Below are 15,510 nucleotides of genomic sequence, written 5' to 3'. Positions count from 1 at the left end.
ATACAAGATTATTTTTGTTTTCGTGAGAAATAATAACATTTGTGTCATCTGCAAATAAGATAAAATTAAATAATTTTGAAACATTTGGAAGATCATTAACGTAAATTAAAAAGAGTAGTGGGCCAAGGATTGACCCTTGTGGTACCCCACAGGTAACATGCAAGAGTTGAGAATTGGTTGAGTTTATTGATGTATATTGTTGGCGAAATGATAAGTAGTCTTTTAAAAGTAGTAGTGGAAGACCTCTGACACCATAATTCGATAATTTAGAAATAATAATGTTATGATTTATGGTGTCAAATGCTTTTGACAAATCTAAAAAAATACCGATAGTATGGTGCTTGTTTGCAAATGATTTAGTTATTTTTTCATATAAGTGGAGAAGTGCGAGATCTGTGGAATGTGATTTTCGAAAGCCATATTGATTGTTGTATATAATATTATGTTTTGTGAAAAAAGAAATTAGACGAGCATATATTAGCTTTTCAAATATTTTTGAAAAACATGGAAGTAAAGCAATCGGTCTATAATTTGAAAATTTATGGGGGTCATCTTTTTTAAAAATAGGCACAATTTTGGCAACTTTTAGCGCATTAGGAAATTTCCCACATTTAAATGAAAGGTTAAAGATGTGACATAAAGTTTTAGAAATAAACGGAGAAATTTGTTTAATAACGTTGGAATGTATTTCATCTACACCAGGACTTTTATTATTTTTGAGCTCTTCGGTTGCATTAATTATGTCTCTTTCAGTGATTGGTGAAAGGAACATGGAGTGATTGTTGGGTTGGTTTAAAAATGTTGAAAAGTTTGAATGAGATGAGTTAATTGATTGTGAAAGTGTATGGCCAGTATCAACAAAATATTTATTAAATTTATTAGCAATTTGAATTTCGTCATCAATTTTTATGTTGTTTTCTAAAAAATATGTTGGAAGTTTACTTTTTATATTTCTGCCAAGAGCTGAATTTATAGTTTGCCATGTTTTCTTAATATCATTTTTATGTTTGTCAAATTGCTTTTTGTAATGTATACTACGTGATATTCTTATTAGATTAGTTAATTTGTTTCTATAATCAGTATATTTAGTTTTATCAGTGGCTTTGCCAGATTGTATATATCTTTTATATAGTTTATTTCGTTTGTTTATGGAGTTGATAATGCCATTTGTTATCCATGGTTTGTTTTGCTTGCGAAAATTTATTTTTTTTTTACATATTCTAATGTGTTTATCATAAATGTTCATAAATTTAGTGTGAAAAGAATTATAAGCTTTATCCAGGTCATTTGTAATCGATATTATTTCTGACCAGTCAGTATTTAGTAATTCAATGCCTAGTGATGAAGTGGTAGTGTCATTGATTACTCTTTTAAATATATATTTTTGGTCATTCATTTTATTAGACGGTTTGGATGTATGAGAAATAAAAAATATAGGTAAATGGTCAGTAATGTCACAATACAGTAATCCTGAAAAAATATCTTCATGAAAATTGTTAGAGTAGATATGGTCAATTAACGTAGCAGATGTACGGGTGAGACGGGTGGGTCTGTCTATTACGGGAAATAAATTAACTGAATATATACAATTTAAAAAATCTGATGTTAGTGTATGGGAACTGAATTTAAGCAAATCAATATTAAAATCTCCACAAGCATAAAAACTTTTTTTTTCTGTGTTGATTACTTCAAATAATAGTGATATGTTTTCATTAAAAGTTTTTATGGATTTTTCTGGTGGTCGGTATATTACTGAGAAAATATAATTTTTTGGTTTTAATTCTATTTCAATGCAGATATTTTCAGCTTCATTATTAAAGAACTCAAATCATCTCTCATTCTAAAATTAATATCATCCATAATATAAAGACAGACGCCACCACCTTTCTTATAAATTAATGATGTATAACCAGGAATGTTATATAAAGTATGTACAGTATTTGAACTAAACCAGGTCTCAGTGAAACATAATATATTAAATTTGTGATTAAGAGTTTCAAGATATTCAGTTGATTCAGTAAAGTTTTTTACCAGGCTACGTGAATTAAAGTGAATAAAACTAAAATTGTTATTAATATTTTCAATTGAACTATTAAAGTTATCGCTGAGATGATATCTACATGTAGAAGGAATGGATGTATTTACGTCAAAAGGGTTAATACTTAATGAATTTAGATGATCAAAATCAACAAATTGGTTTACGTGAAATTGTTTTATTTCATGTAAAAACTCATCATCATTGAGTATATGATTAAACGGAAGTAGAGAAATATTACATGACGTACAGTACCATTCTGGTTCTATGAAAGAACATTGGGCATGTGCGTACCCATTACATAATGCACATCTGTTTAGATTAATATCGCCACTCATGAGAGCGTTTCTACATACAATACAAATCATATTAATAAGAAATTGTTTTTAGAAAATATAGTGTTCGTTTTGTCTCTAGGGACATAATATATTCATAAAAGTATATTGCCATGCACAACAAGTAATAATAAATACATATACATATATAATAAAAATAAACGACGAAAATAGAAAAAAAAAAGGTAATATGCCTTTAATATGTAAATTAAAAAATTCCAAACTTCTAATGGAGTAAATTTTTAAAAAGTGTTGCATTTGTAATCTGCAAGGAAAAGTCAACAAAAACAGTTATTTAATAAACAATGGTATCAGAGTCTACTCTCGTCTACGTTTAACCGAATGTGATAAAAGAAAATATCTTTTAAATTATTATGTGGAGAAAAAGCTACTAAATAAGTAATGTTAGTTATAAAATAATAATAATAACGTTAGGTTTGGCTGTCCTGCCTAAGAGTGCAAACTTCCGTTTATGTACAAGTTGCCAATTTATGTACAAGTTCACAATTGAATATGAAATTGACCATTGTCTTTCATTTTTAGATATAATGTTAAACAATAATGGTTCGGTCTTCAGAAAGCCTACCTTCACGGGTCTCCTCACTAATTTTAACAGTTTCACTTCCTTTTCTTACAAAATTGGGCTTGTTCGTACTTTGATTGACAGAGTTTAGAAATTGAATAATTCCTGGTCTAGCTTTAACAATGACATAAAACCATTTTAAGTAAAAACTGTTTTCCACTCAGTATAATTAATGACAATATTTACAGATATCTTAATAATATTTTTTCTCCTTGCAATGTTGCGTCAGTTGAGTCGATTATTGAACAAAACAAGGTTAGTTTGCCAAATGCGCACAACAAAGAATCGACAAAATTACACGTAAATATTGCAAAGGTATTAATATTAAATTAGCTTTCAAATCATTCAAAATGTCAAACTTGTTTAGTCCTAAGGACCCTGTCCCTGATGTGTTCCGCTCTCGTGTTGTTTATAAATTTAAATGTATGGGATGTAATTCCATGTATATTGGTGAAACCAATAGACGGTTATCAATGCGGGTGCGTGAACATTTCAGGGACAAGGAACAAAGGAAAAATCGTTGATAAACATAATAAAAAAAAAGAGGCCCCAACATAGACCCCTGAGGTACGCCAGATAAAACTGGAAGCGCGTTACCATCAAAAGTGACTCTCTGAAACCTGTCCGATAAATAACTTGTTTGAAGTTTGAACAAAAGCAACTTATGGGAGACCCTGTCAAAGGCTTTAGCCATATCTGTATATACAACTTCGCATTGACCTTTTGCATTTATTGCATCATATGCATGTGACAACAGAACAGACAAATTGGTTTCACAAGACCTATAATTTCTCTTAAATACAACCTGATTATTCCCCATATATGTTGTACACTTTCATAATGTAATAGGCATACCTTGTCTAATTGATTGATTTATCTTTTAAAGGCATTTAAATTCCAACAGCATAACTACAATAGATCGATATGCATTTACTTCTTTTGCTTCATCACTGAGAATATTGTAAGTTAAACACTGTTGTAATTTCAATACATATTTAACAACCTATTTTCTTTGTCTATCAGGAGGATTCTTGATTCTGTTAAAATAAACACTACAGAGTATAATCGGAAAACAGACTGGTTAAAACAACTGCCATGTTAACCTTTTACTCATTGGATTTTTTATCCTAACATTCGAAATAAGCTTAGGGCCACTCTGATTTTTTTGTGGGGGTGTTAATGAGTTAGGGTGTCGTTTGTTGTTTTACACATTTTACTAATCATGTTTATGCCTATGCTTGATTTACTTATTTAAAACTATTATTTTGTAGACGGTTACGCGGTAACAACTTACAGGATTACAATTCGAGTACTTTTGAGGAATTGAAAAACTTAACAGAATTGTAAGTAGGCTTATTTGGTCAGCAACAAAATAAATAAAGTGGTAAATGTATTTCAAAATGGCCGCCATTTTCTCAAAATGAAAGGTTTGAGAAAGATGTGTAGTTTTTAAATCAGATTTATTAGAAAAAAATGTAGGAATTATTTAGAAAGAGATTTTGACTTAACTTAAAGTTACATGTATTCAAATTGGTTTTACAATCAGGATGATCATAGCTTGAACACCTCTCTACTTTTTCGATTATTTATTTTTTACTCATCGTTTATAAATACAGTTTCATAGCATAAATGATGGCAAGGATCCTGCATAGAGAAGTTTACACTTCTGTTTTTGCAGGACCCTTTTACATAAAACAATAAACACAACATAATAGATACAAAATAAAAAAAACATTTCCTATATACATTTTAGAGTTGTTCATCATCAAAAAGCGATACTGTTTTTCTAACATGATTATTTATACATTTTGTCTTAAAAAAGAAGATATTCAGTTTATTACTTCCAGTATACATGTGGATTCTTTCTATATATATTATAGCAAAAGTATGAATACATATAATATAAAACAGGCTATGTGTGTACATTATAAGTTGATGCTTTTCTCTATCCATTGTTATAGACGAGCACTGTGATAACAAACTGCCACTGGAGTTGGCGGAATTGATTCACATGTATCATAAAATCTTAGTTAAGCCCATTTTTTTAAATCGTTTGTAGAACTTCATTAGTAAAACATTAACATAAGGGCATTCCACAGTATTTGGTTCGTGAGTTGAAAATGTTCATTTACTAATAATTTTTCTGATCTTTAAATTATTGAATATTAAATATGAAAAAACACATATTTGACGTTACGGACGGGACTTTTTAAAATCCTGTTTATTTTAAAAAAAACATGCTGTATCCTGGTCAAACTTTCATTAGCAAAACATTAATAGGGTCATTCCTTTTTTTTAAATTAATATAGTTACGTTATGTCTCAATTATACATAATAATAAACTATTAATTAAAATGTTGTTTATTAATTTCATACATGCATTTAAAATTCATAAATGTCTCGTCCGACGTTTTAGGTTGTTTTATTTTTCATTGTAATGATAAAAAAAATCGTATTATTACAACAAGTTCCAGTCCAGTTTGCAGTGTATGTTTTGACTAAAAGATGAAACATTTATTATTATGTTTACCTTTACTGTTATAGGTGGGCGGATTCGTCATGTTTATGTTCCATTGTGGGGGACATTGATTATTGCCATCCCGGCGTAGATCCATTTGCTTCATGTGAAGACTTACTAGAAAGTGAATACGTACGGGTATTGATGTGGATTATTGTAATTACAGCTGTTAGTGGCAATTTCGTCGTTATCATATCACGACAGTGTAAAAAGGATAACAACACAAGTAATGATAACGAAATTAATAAAGTCCAAACCACACTCATCACCAACCTTGCCGTGTCTGACCTGTTAATGGTAGTCTATTTGATTATCATTTTAAGTGTAGATATACATTACAGAGGGCGATATGCAACATTTGAATGGGGTTGGAAATGGAGTCCTCTTTGCAGTTTTGCTGGTGCAATTGCCACTCTCTCTGGTCAGTCTTCGGTGTTTACATTGATGCTTTTGAGCATCGACCGTGCTATAAACATCGCTTATCCATTTAGTACCAAACGTCTTAGTTGCAGAAATTGTAGAATTATTATCGGATTTGCATGGGTGTGTTGGATTGTGCTCAGCTTTCTCCCAATAGTAGCAAACGCCATAACATACATCTGGTATTACGAAGTGACGTCGCATTATTTCGGGAAATATTATTATGGAGTAAAGAGTGTGTGCCTTGCACTGCCATTATCAAAAAGCCACTGGCCAGGCTGGGAATATGCTTTTGCTATCTACATAGGATTCAACAGTTTAGGTTTTATCATCATCGCTGTGAGTTATATAATCATTTTTGTGTCTATCAAGCGCGCATCAGCAGGTGCTAACAGAAAACGAAGAAGAAAAGAAGATATCAAACTAGCAGTGAAAATAGGCTTTCTCATTTTCACAGATTTCTGTTGCTGGTTTCCTATTGTATTGATGGCAATTGGTGCTGAACTGGATTGGTGGACGCTTCCTGTGGAAATATATGTTTTGTCAGCGACGTTCATCATACCAATTAACTCCTCGGTCAATCCCTTTCTATACACAATTGTCGATTGTTGCTTTAAGAAAGCAAATCTTGCCAATACCAATCAAGCACGACCGGTTGCTGTTAGGCCTATACAGCTTCAGGAAATGAGACCTAGAAATACTGACAGATAAAACCTAAACGTTAAGCTTTTGCCATTTGTTCTCATAGAAAAGGCGCGTAAGCCTTACCTGTAGTTTGCAGTATATTTCAACATGGCACATCTGTCTAATATCTGTTTAGGATTCATTGTAATCGCTTTAGGAATGTCATCATATCGAATCGAATGGATTTCATAGAAAAAGAGAGAATTACAGTACTTTACAATGACACAATGACGAATATTCTTGTTTTACTTACTATTTTAAAATATCATTTTGTTTTTTTGTAATTTCTTTAATTAACTTAGTTAGGCTACAGTATATCTATTGTTTCTGTATATTTTAGTCAAATTTGAAGAAACTATTTTTGACTTTTGCAACGAACTGTCACATGAGTGAAATCATTTTAAAAGTGTATACTATTACTACTATCAATTTTATAAGAACATTCTGCTTTGTGGTGGTTGTTGTTTTTTTTTTTCTATACATCATATTACATGGAACTATTACATGGCTATTTGATTCAACGTTGAAGCGTTTGGAAAGACAAGACAAGCATATACACGAGATCCTTTACATGAACAAAGTCTTGTTACAAGTTTTTGGGAGTTGAATTGTTATTTGTCATTAGAAAAACACTGACATGACAGGACTTAAACCTTAAGCTGAGCATCATAACCACCAAACCACAACTCTACAGTAGGTCCTGACACATCGATTGACCTGACCTAGGTTGGTCATCGGTCGTCGGAAATTAAAAAAACTCCCTATTGATTAAATATGGATTCATTAAATAAAAGTTAATTTAAAACAGTGTATGAATTATAAAAACAAATAATAAACATTATTGTGTATATTATTTTTTTTTATATTATTATATATTATTATCATGTTAATGATTTGAAGTATGAACAACTATCATTTCGTTTTTTGTTTTTTTTTTATGATTATATAAGTTTAGTGAGTTCTATAATTTTATTAAAATTTAAATTGAAAAATAAATCATCATTATTATTTGGGAGTTTTAAATTGTTTATCATTTTAAGTATATTTAAATTGTACATTCTGCATTAAGGTACAGTACTTTCATGGTTTCTTGATTATTAAACATTTTGTAGTTTAAAATAAACCGTCAATGTTTTTAGAACTACAGTTTAAACTTCATAATTAGACAGTTTGACCACTAAATCATTATAAAAAGTATTTAAAATGTACATTATTATAATTAATGTTTTTTTTTATCCTTCCATACATAAGTTCCTTATCTCGTTACATATGGTTTTCTCTAAAATACATTTTCATTACAGTACACTTTGCCTATTATTCTATTGACAATGTTTGTTTTATCGTCTGCTTGCATACAAGCTTTTTTTAAGTTGTATTCATTTCGTTACATATTATCACATTTTCAATAATTTTGTTTTAATAATATTATAATTTCTACTAATACTGCTTTCCTCTTTTTATACATATACTGTAATCTATTTAACACATTTCCATTAACACTTTTTTTATTAACATAGTTGTTTTGGGTTTTTTTTTATCTACATAATGCATTCGTTTCTTTATACAATTATTATTATAATTAATGTTATTTATGTGAAGAATGTGCAGATTATAAATAACTTATTCAATAGAAAAGGATAGATAAAGTGCACTTGATTGGCCTACATCAATGTGTTTGCCACTGCATTAGGCCTATATTGTTTGTTTACAGGCCTACATCAATGTGTTTGCCAATGCATTAGGCCTACATTGTTTGTGTTTGTCATCTGATAAAACTTAATATCGGTATATTAGTTTATATTATACAAATTGCTAAAAAAGCAATTGCTAAGTATGTTGATTTGTTTTATACTTTTAAGTAACCTTCATTTTAAAAGATAATTAAGATATCGTAGATCTTCGTTTTAAATTATTATAGAATTGGTTTGTATTAATTATGATTTTAATTATAACTACTCTGACATGATGCGCAATTTAACGATTAAAATAAAGTAGAATTAGTTAAAATTGTGATGTTGTTTGTATTATTTGAGTTTGTTATAGGCTTACTTTACTGACAATGATGCGAGTAAACTGGATCACTATCAAATGTAGGTTACATGGTGTAGAGCGAGATGGTTCGATAGTGCGAAGGTGGTTACATAGTGTTACAGAGGGAGATTAATATTACATTGTGTAAGAGCGAGATGGTTCGATAGTGCGAAGGTGTTTGCATAGTGTTACAGAGGAAGATTATTAATATTACATTGTGTAAGAGCGAGATGGTTAGATAGTGCGAAGGTGGTTACATAGTGTTACAGAGGAAGATTATTAATATTACATGGTGTAGAGCGAGATGGTTCGATAGTGCGAAGGTGGTTACATAGTGTTACAGAGGGAGATTAATATTACATTGTGTAAGAGCGAGATGGTTCGATAGTGCGAAGGTGTTTGCATAGTGTTACAGAGGAAGATTATTAATATTACATTGTGTAAGAGCGAGATGGTTCGATAGTGCGAAGGTGGTTACATAGTCTTACAGAGGGAGATTATTAATATTACATTGTGTAAGAGCGAGATGGTTCGATAGTGCGAGGGTGGTTACATAGTGTTACAGAGGGAGATTATTAATATTACATTGTGTAAGAGAGAGAGATGGTTCGATAGTGCGAGGGTGGTTACATAGTGTTACAGAGGAGATTATTAATATTACATTGTGTAAGAGCGAGATGGTTCGATAGTGTGAGGGTGAAGACACTCCGGAGTTGACGCCCCGCTGTTTGGTGTGAAAGGTAAAATAAATCAACTCCGGAGTTTAAAACTGCGGGGTTGAACAGCTGAATATTCTCCGGAGGGCGCCACGGTGTTTTGGTGTGAAAGGTACCAACATCAAGTTCCGGAGTGTTTCGGGTCAAAAGGCTCCCCGACAAGGGGGATAGATCCCCCGTAGCTCCCTCCCCCTACCCCCCGCTGTACGCCATCACTGGTTCTAATATATATTATTGATTTATATACACATTCAAATTATCAATAGCAATCCAGTAACAATGTTATTAGCAATTACAGTACTAATTTGCTTTCAATAATATCACTCGTATATAGAATTTCAATCATAAAGTTATCATCAGTTACAATGGATGCCATTTTGTTCATTATTCAGATTATACATGCAGCAAAGAAATCATTTCATTTAATTCTTCAAAATGTGAGCAATAATAAAGGTTTCAAAATTACCGCCATTTGGAGTGTTTATATGAAATAAGAACCTTCTTGATCGGCCAGCTTTGATCCAATATAGCGACCACATAGGCTTGAACAACATAAGTTGGATTTGCAAGTTGAAGTAAAACAATATGCCTACTTACATGTCACAGGAAGAACATTACGATCTTTAATGTTCTACTTGAATCAGCCTACAAGACGCTTTAGACAATGTTTAACTCAATACAATGTTGTATACTTTTATCCGAGGTTTCTTTTACATTCATTCTGTTCTTGTAATTCTTGCCCATTTCTTTCCTTTCGATATATTTAGATTTTAAAATGTAATTACCATGTCCAGAAATGTGCTGTGTTGCTCCAAATATAAAGACCTAATATGGGCATATACACTTTATTCATCCAATTCCGTCAAGCAAAAATCAACAACAAAGTTCAGTATACAGTATGTCTATTTAAGCGCTATGAATTAATTGTATCGACGTACCAGTTTTCGAGCTAAAATAACCTTATTGACAAGATAACATTTATTTCGATTTTTTCCACTGACACCCTCACCAAATTGTAATCAATGTGAAAAACAAAGTAAGTTACTTACATCACAAATGCAAGTCAACTTGTGGTATTCTAGTTCTCCCGTGGTATCTAGTTCTTTTCCAAGTTGTATGTGTGTAAATTTATTTTTGTTATTTATTAAACATTCATTCTTAATTTTATAATTACCCTGGTATAAAAACAAGGTTGAGAACAAAACTCAATAGTTGTTCCTTTACACGGAAATATTTAGTAGGCCTACTGTAATGTTTAGTGATGTGAGAAACCAGAATAAACATCTGATACTATAGTATAGCATAACATTATCGAAATTAATAGGTTTTGTGTAATATTAAAAAGTATTATGAATATTGTTGAACCTGAGTTTTTAGCACTAAGTATAATCTTAACACCATAATGACCAAATACAGTTTCATCAACCTTTATGTAGCTTGTATCTTTGATACACTCTTAGGACGAAACGCAAAGCAAGTAATTTAAGCAATCACAAACAATCTTGCAAACGTCATAGTTTGTCTGAAATTGGGAACGAAGCGTAATATTAATATGCTTTAATAATCTGATGCGTTTATCAAATAGCAAGTTTTTTTATTTTGGATGGTTTCCGAATTAACTTTTTCATGGAGGTATATAAACTCTACAACTTTCTATATTCAATATTACTGTTTTGAAATAATGAATCTATTAAATATTAACATTAACCCTTACGGCTACTTTATCAGATAAATCTGGCAAAGTGGTTTATCTAAATAATTCAAACTCACTAACGCAATGATAAAACGATATATAAGTAAAATGTGTTTGTAAGACTCAGCTCTCGGAGGTAAAGATTGCAGTTTTGGATAATAATAATACATTTAATGATTACATTGCTTTAAAAACCAGGTAATTCCTTGTCTTAATTTTTTTGTTCTATGGATAAAACGAGAAAAACAATGCACTACCTGTAGCTCGCGTCGAATTCTCTTGTAGACGGTATTTGGCGTAGCTAGGCTTTATTTCTGTAGGCCTAGCAGGTAAACAGCGGTAACATACGGACATTGTACACTAGCGCTGTCGTTTCGTTGCTTAAATTAACTGTCTTTTTTTTAATTAGAGAAGACCCAGTGTTTTCTCACAAAAGTTATGGTTCTTAAATTTCATTGGGTGTCTGGATTCTGGAAACAGTGTTACCAAGCAATCATCAAAACCGCATAGAAATTTCTTTGTCATATGATATCTAGACAATATTGTAAATGTGACATTAAATTCATAAATACTCTTGTACCAAAATAATTATTTAAAATATTGAATATAATACAAGGCGAACGATTTGTGCGCGATGGATAGAAACCAGAATAAAGATGTGAACATTATAGCATGGCATATCGAATTAAACAGGTTTATATTAAGTGTGTCAAAACGTAACTTCCTTAGTTTGCCTCAAATTGCCGGGAACTTTCAAAAGTAACCAAGGCCTGTAAGCTGTTTATTTATCATTGTTCAATAGAGGTATATAACCTCTTTGTACATTTAATATTAATGTTTTGAAATTTAAATCTATTAAGTATTAACATTAACAATTACACCTACTTTAGACCAAATACTGTGAAGTGATTTATCTAAATTATTAAAACTTACTAAACTTAATGATAAAAAGAACCTGTAAGTAAATTTGTTTTCATAAAATGAGCGGACTCTCAGAGATAAAGTTTAATTTGACTATTCATATAGCGTTTATACAGAATTGCGTAAAAAGATGTTCATCTTTCAAACCATCATGATATTGGCGATGTTGCCGTTTTCTAGATGTTCAGGTACGATTGCATTACTTTCTTAATATATTATATTAATTATAATATAATAATAATAATATGATATTTAGGGAGCTGTCTTAGAAATTTAATTTAGACCAATCGGACACCATTATTCAGGAAATACCCCTATTAAGAAATACTTTAGTTTTAACTCTACGGCCAACCACTATTCCTCACCCTTTATATCTTGTGCTGCTGGTACCAAAAGCTCTGTCTACACTATCAAACTTTATGTGACAAAACAGTGTGCCCATATATAGACATGATGGTGTCATATCATTACCATATTTAAGCATATCACTCTCATATTTAGGCACATCACACCTTTCTTATCAAGATAGTTTGATAGTGTAGACAGAGCTTCAAGTTGGATTCACTTGAATAGCCTATATTTTTATATTATTTTAATTAATTAAACAACAAACCTTTCATTAACAGTATTTCACAGTTTTCTTTTAATGTTATCCTTTTATTATTTACCAGTTATTATTATGAGTATGATGTTAATATAATCAAATTTTGATCAACTTTATACACAAGTTTTTAGATAATGAATATTAAATGATCATAAAGAATGTTAAATGATCATAAAGAATGTTAAATGATCATAAAGAATGTTAAATGATCATAAAGAATGTTAAATGATCATAAAGAATGTTAAATGATCATAGAGAATGTTAAATGATCATAGAGAATGTTAAATGATCATAGAGAATGTTAAATGATCATACTGAATGTTAAATGATCATACTGAATGTTAAATGATCATACTGAATGTTAAATGATCATACTGAATGTTAAATGATCATACTGAATGTTAAATGATCATACTGAATGTTAAATGATCATACTGAATGTTAAATGATCATACTGAATGTTAAATGATCATACTGAATGTTAAATGATCATACTGAATGTTAAATGATCATACTGAATGTTAAATGATCATACTGAATGTTAAATGATTATACTGAATGTTAAATGATTATACTGAATGTTAAATGATCATACTGAATGTTAAATGATCATACTGAATGTTAAATGATCATACTGAATGTTAAATGATCATACTGAATGTTAAATGATCATACTGAATGTTAAATGATCATACTGAATGTTAAATGATCATAATGAATGTTAAATGATCATAATGAATGTTAAATGATCATAATGAATGTTAAATGATCATAATGAATGTTAAATGATCATAATGAATGTTAAATGATCATAATGAATGTTAAATGATCATAATGAATGTTAAATGATCATAATGAATGGTAAATGATCATAATGAATGGTAAATATTATTAGTATTAATACTAATTTGTATTAGTTTATTATCTGTATACTTCATTTTAAGGCTACTTATTCCTGCCCAATGCAAGAAGCCCAATATCTTGTATTTATAATTTCCATGGTGGACGTGTTTGTACTCTGGTTATTTGACAGTTTATTGTCGACCAACTTGTAATGGATTAGAGCACCATTGCGTACAATGTACCGGATGGAATAAACATAAACATGCACAGCTTGTCGAGTATAACAATTATACTTCAGTTAAAGGACTGTAAGTAGCCTATCGTTAATTGTCTTCTTTACCTTATATCTACCGACTATGTGTTGCTATAGTGTATCTGTTTTACATTGTGGTCCTGTCTTAATCAAAATATACAAAAGAGAAACTTAATTAAATATAATACAGTGTTTATGAAAAGAAATGAGATTTGTATCTAGCCTTAAAGGACGTAATTGTTGGTGTCGATTTAATATTAATTGGTAAACTGTTCCATATTTTTGCGCCTGCAACTTTAAAGGACGAATTCATTTTTAGGGTGTATTTAGGTATTGTTACATTCAAATTTTCTACTCCACGTGTTAAGTGGGTGTGAATAATATATTTATACAGGATAAAACAATCAGATAACAGTGTATCTGTTTTACATTGTGGTCCTGTCTTAATCAAAATATACAAAAGAGAAACTTAATTAAATATAATACAGTGTTTATGAAAAGAAATGAGATTTGTATCTAGCCTTAAAGGACGTAATTGTTGGTGCCGATTTAATATCAATTGGTAAACTGTTCCATATTTTTGCGCCTGCAACTTTAAAGGACGAATTCATTTTACTAAGGGTGTATTTATGTATTGTTAAATTCAAATTTTCTACTCCACGTGTTAAGTGGGTGTGAAATTTCATTTACTAATCTAATTGGTGCAATGCCGTAAACACATTTATACATTAGACATGCTAGGGAGAAATCTCGTTTCTCTTCAAGAGTTTGCCACGATAGGTTCTGGATGATGTTGTCACCCCTTACATTAATATAATCGAAGTTGTTAGTTACAATTCGAGCAGCTCTTTTTTTATGTCGCTTTAAAATATTTTTGTTTAACTCTATCGTATTTCCCCAGACTGTTATAGCATAATCACTACAAGGCTAAATTGTACTTATATATAGAGTTTCTAGTAACGGTTTACTTAAACTGGTTCCAATTTGTATATTTAAATCATTACTGTCAGCTGTATGATTGTTTCTTAGTAACATAACCTTTGTTTTTTCTGTATTTATAGAGAGGTGGTTGTCATCATACCATTTGCCAATGTTATCAATAATTATTTTATGAATCATTTACTATCTTAGCAGTATCACCTGAGGTGTAAACCACAACATCATCAGCAAAAACGCTGCAAGTTCCATTTACTATAGACTGCGAAATATCATTTATGAAAATGAGAAACAGGATGGGTCCCAGGACACTTCCTTAAGTGTAGATTTGTTATTGTTACAGTATACAAACTGTTTTCTGTTTTTAAGTAATTACTAAACCAGTAAACAACATTTTCATGGAAACCATATTTGTAAAGCTTAAATAACAAAATTGAGTGATCTATCGTGTCAAAGCACTTGGATATATCTAAACAAGCGCCGACGACCTCTGAGTCATTAAAACCTTCTTACCAATCATCAACTACTCTGTGCAAGCATGTTACAGTAGAATGGTTTTTCAAAAGGGCAAATTGATCAATGTTAATTAAATCAAACAAACTAAGAAACTAAGAAATTTTACCTCTTCAATGTTTTTTAAGCCTGTTACTGAACATGAACTTAACCACTATATTAAAAACACAAAAAATACTTCTCCTGGCCATGATGGTATAAGTGCCCAACTCATAAAATCTGCTTCCCCGTTTATTTTAAAACCTTTATTGCATATTATTAATACGTCATTATCATCGGGCTGTGTCCCGGCTGATATAAAAATTGCTAAAGTTATCCCGGTATTTAAGAATGGTGACATCTCCGATATAAATAATTATCGGCCTATTTCCATTTTACCCTTTTTTTCCAAAATATTTGAGAGGATTGTGTATGATCAAACGATT

At 30.5% G+C, this 15,510-nt stretch overlaps 1 long non-coding RNA gene across 1 annotated transcript; it reads left to right on the top strand.

Annotated features, from left to right (window-relative positions):
• The first annotated feature begins 3,843 nt into the window (after positions 1-3,843).
• LOC140060025 (uncharacterized) lies at positions 3,844-6,098 on the top strand. Its single transcript, XR_011847271.1, has 3 exons — positions 3,844-3,914; positions 4,225-4,296; positions 5,498-6,098. It is a non-coding gene; the product is annotated as an uncharacterized lncRNA (long non-coding RNA).
• Positions 6,099-15,510: the final 9,412 nt, after the last annotated feature.

The sequence above is a fragment of the Antedon mediterranea genome, chromosome 10 (genome assembly GCF_964355755.1).
Source record: "Antedon mediterranea chromosome 10, ecAntMedi1.1, whole genome shotgun sequence".
Lineage (NCBI taxonomy): Eukaryota > Metazoa > Echinodermata > Crinoidea > Comatulida > Antedonidae > Antedon > Antedon mediterranea.
The sequence above is the reverse complement of the archived record's forward strand: the minus strand, read 5'-3'. Positions and strand labels throughout refer to the sequence as shown.